At 47.2% G+C, this 7,336-nt stretch overlaps 1 long non-coding RNA gene across 1 annotated transcript; it reads left to right on the top strand.

The window, feature by feature from the left end:
- The first annotated feature begins 4,495 nt into the window (after positions 1 to 4,495).
- Positions 4,496 to 5,766, top strand: LOC142887788 (uncharacterized). Its single transcript, XR_012926596.1, has 3 exons — positions 4,496 to 4,735; positions 5,451 to 5,556; positions 5,635 to 5,766. It is a non-coding gene; the product is annotated as an uncharacterized LOC142887788 (long non-coding RNA).
- Positions 5,767 to 7,336: the final 1,570 nt, after the last annotated feature.

The following is a 7,336-nucleotide window of genomic DNA, read 5'->3' as shown; positions in this document are numbered from 1 at the left end:
GAGAGCAGAGCTGCATGTGGAGGAGAGCAGAGAGGAAGGGTGGAGCAGTGAGTGCAGGGAGGCGGAGGAGCAGCAATCAGACAGCAGACGACACCACAACAACACAACACGGCTGAACGGCAGCAGAAGACGCCTGGCGGCTGCTTCAACTTGTGGACTGGGGGACCGGGGTCCAGGTTCTGAGGGACCGGGGTCCAGGTTCTGAGGAACCGGGGTCCAGGTTCTGAGGCAGCGGTGGCCAAGCTGAGGCCCGGGGGCCTTGGCGATCAGGGAGGGTAATAATAACATCACAATGATAAAGCAAGGAGATAAATAAAAATCACTAAATATGTAACGTCAGTGCAAAACATGTTGTTTTTTTCATATATATAATTTACGCTGACTCTACTGCATGGTAATAACATGAGACAGTCGTGACCTGGGCTTCCCAGCAGGCATTCTGAGGGCGACTGAACCAAAAAGAAAAAACACTGGAAAAACTAACCGCTCGCCTGCTCACACAGTGACAGAGAGACGGTTCCGTAAATGAAAACGCAACATGTTCACAGACTTTGCAAAACAAACAAAAAATTTTTAAAAATTAAAAAAACTGTCCAAACATTCCGCAGTGAACCACAGAAGAAGAAGAATTCGGTTGGTTTTTCACGTAGACCTGCAGCCTCCTCAGGTGAGAGAGCACACACACACACACACACACACACACACACACACACACACACACACACACACACACACACACACACACACACACACACACACACACACACACACCTCCCAGATGTGTGACCAGCAGCTCCTCACTCAGATCCATCACCTCACAACAACACCATGCCCCCCCCCCTTCTCACTCTAGCAGCCATTTGTTCTGACTGAGGTGGGGGAGGGGTTAGGAGGCGGGGCTTCACCTCCCTCATCGCTCACAACTCTGTTGCATAAAAACGACAAGAACGGCATCAAACAACAACAACAACAACACAACTCTCCAGCTGTGGCTCGGCTCCACCCAGGCTGGACCCGAGCAGCCGGTCCCGGCCGGTCCTGAGGGAACTGCTGGCCCGGTCACAGCCAGCGTTGCTGACTCACAACTTGGGAAAGAGCCAATGAGGATTGAGCTTCTGAGGAAACCGCAGCATGTGTGTGTGTGTGTGTGTGTGTGTGTGTGGCCTCAGCCACGCTGCCTTGGCCAGAGAGGGAGGATGACACTGGAGTGTGTCATCGGGTTACACACACACACACACACACAGTAGAATAATGTGTCATCGGGTTACACACACACACACACACACACACACACACACACACACACACACACACACACACACACACACACACACACACACACACACACACGAATGGTCATCCAAGAATCACAAGCAGCTTTTATTTGGATGACAAAGAAAAAAATTGAGAGTGAAAGAGCAAAAATACTTGTTGCAGTACTTCTACACCACAAGAAGAGAAGACATATTACAGGCAGGAGAGTTTTCATTTCCAGTTTTCCGTTCTGTGAATAAAGTCAAAATTTCATGAAAAAAAGTCGACGTAAGAAAGACAAAGTTTTGTGAATAAAGTTGAAATTTTGAGAATAAAGTCGACGTTAAAAAAAAGACGAAATTTCGTGAATAAAGTTGAAATTTTGAGGATAAAGTCGACGTTAAAAAAAAACGAAATTTCGTGAATAAAGTTGAAATTTTGAGAATAAAGTCGACGTTAAAAAAAGACGAAATTTCGTGAATAAAGTCAAAATTTTGTGGAAAAGGCTGACGTAAAAAAAAGTCAAAAATTTCGTGAATAAAGTCGACGTTAAAAAAGACAATATTTTGTGAATAAAGTCGAAATTCCATGACTGGAGGATGCAAATAGAGTGGAAGTTGGCGAGCAGACTGGATGGATGGTGGATGAAGCCAGTTAGCCACAGTCATCAGGAAACTGGCGAAAACGGAAGTTCTCCACTGAGCCTCTCCACTTTATTCCCCACATTTTGACTTACATCAAACTACTTCACATTAAGTGCAAAATTTACTTACTCATTTATTACTTTGACGAAATTTCACCTTTGTTACGTCAACTTTATTCTCGAAATTTCGACTTTAATCTAAAAATTTTAATTTTATTCTCAAATTGGAAACTTGGAAAATAAAATTCCATTTGAATTGTTTCCTCTCCTTGTGGCCCTGGTCCTCCTCCTCCGTCAACTGACGCGTCTGCGGCTCGATGAAAAACACTTGTCACGTTTCACAGCAGCAGAACTCGGAGCAACAACTCTGCCTCAGTGTGAACGCAACCAGCTTCCCCCCCCCCCCTGGGAAAAATACACAAAATGGCTCACCACCCTGAAGCCAACGGAGCGCCAACACACACAAACACACAACCTCCGTTGTTGTTGCTGCTGCTGCTGCTGCTGTGTGACTGAAAAAGTTTTCTTTTTTCTTTTACACACTTCCCGATCAAAAACCACGAAGAAGAAGAAGTTTTCCAGGAGGTGGAAGTCACCGGATCAGGCCGCGTCAGGAGACACGTCGGCCGTCTCTTATTATCCCGAGACAAAAGCTGCAGGGGCCCGACCCAAAACAGCCTGCTGCTGCTGCTGCTGCTGCACCGTAATTACTGTTCACCACCATCCGAGCAGAAAACATTCCTCAGCTCCCAAATTCTAGAGCTGCTGCTGCTGCTGCTGCTCCCCAACCCCCCAAACGTGGTGCACACACACACACACACACACACACACACACACACACACACACACACACACACACACACACACACACACACACACACACACAGAGCACGTCTCCAGCTTCCTATGAGGGAAAGAGTCAGAGGAGAGCAGCTACATGGGGCCGCTCTGTCAATCAGCCAGCTGATTATTATTTAACCAAGTTACCCATGAGCCTTTGCCTGCCGGTCACGTCTGGGCCGTACAGACGTCAAGGCAGCGTCGCAAAGAAAGAACCAGATTTATCCTTCAGACCAGTGCTGCGGTTCCAGTTCAGTCTAAAGGGCCTCAGATTGTAAAGTTTGGCAGCTGTGACAGTTTGTCGTTCACGAGACAAACTAAGCCAAACTGGCTTTCCCTCCTCAAACTGACACTTTAGTTGGACTTTCCACAGGTTTGGAAGTGTCTCCAACAACCTGGAAGCCATGACAACAGGCATCGGTGCATTTTGTGACATCACCAAGAGCTGATTTCCCAGGTACGGTGTTGTTTTAGAAGTGCACACACAGTGAAAAAGTGGCTTTGCGGGTCTTTTTTCCCCTCACGTTCTCCAGACTCACTGGAGAACGTGGACACCTGAGACCATGGGAGAAGGTTTGCAAATATACGTAACTTTCAAATGGCAGAGATTGTTCTTCATAGACGTCTTGCATTTACACCATAACACTGAAAAATTATGAATTAAAAATAATGAAGACGGACTGATGATCGAAAGCAGCTGCCCAGTCCAGGTGTTCCTGCTTCTCCTGCTCTTCTGTCACTTTGAGAGAACTGAAAGCTAAACTTTAGGCAGAAATAAAGCCTATAAATATCATTCTGTGACGTCACAGTCGAAATCATTTTTAACGTTTCTGGTCCGTTCTCGTGTCGGCTTGAGCCGTTGAAAGCTGCCCTCCCGGTGTGGTGTGTGTTTCCTTCCAGTGGGAAACACCGACTGATGCCACTGACACACAACAACAACAACAACAACAACAACACCCTTTTTAGAGAGTAGAGAGGGGGAAATGGGCGCGGATGAGAGCGATGTGTGGCCCACATGTCCGGTAGCAGTGGAAGAAGAAGAAGAAGAAGAAGAAGGGAGAGAGATATTCACCTTTCCAGCGGAGGGAGCGGGAGGCCGGCGAGGAGGCTCCGGGGCTCGGATTGGACGTGGAGAAACTCTCCGGTGAAAGTGAAAAGTGTTTTGTTTCTAATTGGTTTTGTCCAGGAAGGCGGAAAAACAAAACAAAACAACAACAACAACAACAACAAAAACAAAAAAAACAACAAAAAACGTGTAAATCCAGATGGAGGCGACTGCTGAAATCTCAGCAGCGCTCAGAAAGCGGCCAACATCTCGGCGAGCCGAGCGGAGAACGAGCTGCCCTCCGTCTTCCTCCGAGAAAGGACGAGATTTACCGAAGCGTGTGTGGTGTGGCGGGTGGGGGGTCGGGGGGGGAGAAAAAAAAACTTTCACAGCTCGCGGTGAGAACTTTGGTTTTCAGCAATTAAAAGCGTCCAGGTCCACCGACCCACCGACCCACCGGGGAGCCCGAACACACCCCGCGGGAAGCGGAACCAGCTCCTCGCTCCTCGGCCGCTTCGTCTCTTTATCCCTGGATCGTCTCGGGCCACGATGGAAACCAGCCGAGTCCCGCCGCCTCCTGCTTGGGAAAAAAAACCCAAAAAACTCCGTCCCAAACTTTTTTCTTTTTTCTCCTTTTTTCCTCGACTCGCTCCCGCAAAAAATATTCCCGTCGCGACGTGTCGTGGTTCCGCTCGCTCGGCGGCTCTCTGGTCTTGGTCACGTCCGGAAGGAGTTTGGATCGCAGCCGAGCAAGAGAAGGAGGCGTCCGGCCGGCCAGCAGCGACTCAGTCCCGGGCTGCTCCACTCCGAACCTCCCCCCTCATCCCCCATCCACCACTTAAATCTGACGCTGTGCGCATCCCCCACGACCAGCGGCACGTCTGGTGGGCCGACACGGACAACTTCCGGTGTGGGATTACAAAATAAGAGGTCGGATTGGAACTGGGCAATGAGTGAGTTCGATTGAATCATCATCATCGTCATCGCAAGTCGGCTTCCACTGAATCCCGTTGCCATCATGTTTTTCTTTGTGATATTTTGATTTTAATGCACGTGCTTGCTTTACATTGCTAAACAAGTAAATCATTAAATTCAATACGTTTTGCACGACTTGGAGAAATACATAGAAGTTTTGGTTTGCTTTGGTTGTTAGATTGATTTGAGTTGAATTGTAGCTTTGTAACTACTGTATAGTTTATTTTTTGTACTTTTTTTTTTTTTTTAGTGCTGCAACAGTGTAGTTTCACAATTTGGGATCAAAAAAGTACACATACCTGTCTATCTAAGACTAAGTAAATAGAAATCAGTACATATTAATTCAAGATTTATCAGAGACGTTAATCATCAATAATAATGACAATAATAACAATGAATTGGATTTTTATCGTGCTTTTCAAGGCACCTGAAGCGCTTTACATTCAACCCATTATTCATTCACACCAAGGCTTCAAGGCAAAGGATTCTGTAAAAGACAGTAAATCTTAATAACATTTACTCCAAATTATATATATAAAACAAATACTTGTGTCCTTCTGGCTACATGATTTCACTTTGGTGGATTATTTAGGAAAAAAAAACACTAGGTTACTTTCGGTTAACATAACCTTTCCATCTGCTGTTATAACAAACAAACAAAACACTTTATTGCTTGGTTTTCGTCTGTTGCAGGAAGTGAAGTGACGCCTTCATGCAGATGACAGGATGGGTTTCCACAAACACCATAGCTGTTCTTCATCGGAAGGTCCAGCCCTCCCTCGTCCCTTTTGGGAAGTAGGTAAAAGTTCTTATTCTGGAAGTGAAACAACCGGAAGTTAGGCGCTATTTCGGACTGCCGCTGTCTAACTTGCTCCAGGTCTGGCTAGCGGACTTCTGGCTCCCTCTGCCATCCGTCCACATCAGCTCGGCTCCTGCAGAGCTTCGGGAAGTGCACGCGCTCTCGGAATATTAACCGTTGCGCAACACGGAGGAACAGCTTCCGCTTCGTTCCTGTCAAATGTTTACAGTTAGAGCCGTATGGAAGTTCAGTGGTGTAGCTCAAACATGAAATGAAAATAGACGTTTTGGGAGGAAGCAGAGTCCTCGTGCGAAGCCCTGGGTGATGATGGTTGTTATGTTCAGGGAGATGTGGTGGAGAGATGAAGATAATTTCCATAAAGCCAACACAAGTCACACGGTTCTTCTTTGATGTGGCCTCTGAAGGATTAAGATAACAGCTTAGTCTTACAAGGTCTCGTGTCTGGCAATGTTTCAAAGAGCATGATGAGCGCTGAGTGTATCTGCTGCTTTAGAAGAAGAAGAAGAAGAAGAAGAAGAAGAAGAAGAAGAAGAAGAAGAAGTCGCTCCTGATGAGACACATCTGAGGTCAGTCACATGGCCTTTGATTTCAGGAGCTAATTGACAAATGATGGAGGAGAGGCGGCTGCACACACACGAGGCCCTGTCTGCTAGTTGGATTAAACGCCGGGACGACGGAGGAGCAGAGCCGCACTGCTGCAACATGTGTTGACCTCCTCCTTTTTTCTGCAGCGCTGTGATCTCATGTGCGAGGTCTTCAAGGCGTTTGGGGAAAAAAGAAAGGAAAGTCAAAAGACTTTGTAAGCTTAGCTTTTTACCGTCACGTTCGCTCCTCTAGATGGATGGCATGAAGTTTGCTCAAGTGCAGCAGAGCGGTGCCGGCGGAATTTTAGATACACACCTGAAAAGTGATGTAATCAGGCACACAACACACAAAGAGAACAGGTTGAAGGTGAAGGTCGAAGGTCAGCCTTGGCTGGGCTCAGTTCAGAAAGGTTTTCTGAGGAAATGGCATTCTGTCTACAAATGGATCCGTCCCATGGATGCGTTAGGAGAACCAGATACCGGACTACCAGTGTGGTGGAGTGGCGATCCCAGTGGCCATTCCAAGTACTGCAACAAAAAAAAATCACATGCAGTCCAAAAAGCCTTTTTCCCCACACACCACAACGAGGGAAGTGACACTGCTGCTGTATCCTCTATGAGGGTCACATGATGCGGAAGTTACCTGGAAGTCGCTTGAAAATGGTGGACTTTTCCGACATATGGGCCACCATATTGGATCCAGGGGGCGCTGACGTGTAAATATGAAAAAAGTGTTTGGAGTGGAGCTGCTTCCATCATCAGGTTGTATTGACATATTCAGGTTTTGGGCAATTCTGTGGTTGATGGAAACGCAGCTAAAGAGACCCAGGAGCTGTCTTGAGTCTCGGTGCTGGTTGCCGGTACCTCCTGGTCTTTTGGCCCCAGTCCAGGATGAAAGATCATCAAAGTGACAGAGAAACAGATGGAGTGCGGAACTAAAAATAAGGGAAGAAACCGCAGACGTGCCAGAAAATAGCTTTATTGGGGCAACAAAGAGTGAGAGTCAGAGAAGACGCCGCCGCCACCGGCCACATCTGATGCCTCGGCGAGCATCAAAACACCAGCCAGCAGCTTTTGATGGGCCCCTTTTGGAGGCCAGACGTTTCTCCCTGGCTCCCCTCGAGAGGCAGCGCCAAGCTGCTAACGATACCAAAGTCTGGGCTCCATTCAAAACA

The sequence above is a fragment of the Nelusetta ayraudi genome, unplaced genomic scaffold (genome assembly GCF_046127955.1).
Source record: "Nelusetta ayraudi isolate G7.1 ecotype Tasmania unplaced genomic scaffold, CSIRO-AGI_Nayr_v1 ptg000018l, whole genome shotgun sequence".
Lineage (NCBI taxonomy): Eukaryota > Metazoa > Chordata > Actinopteri > Tetraodontiformes > Monacanthidae > Nelusetta > Nelusetta ayraudi.
This window is presented reverse-complemented; position numbering and strand designations above follow the sequence as displayed.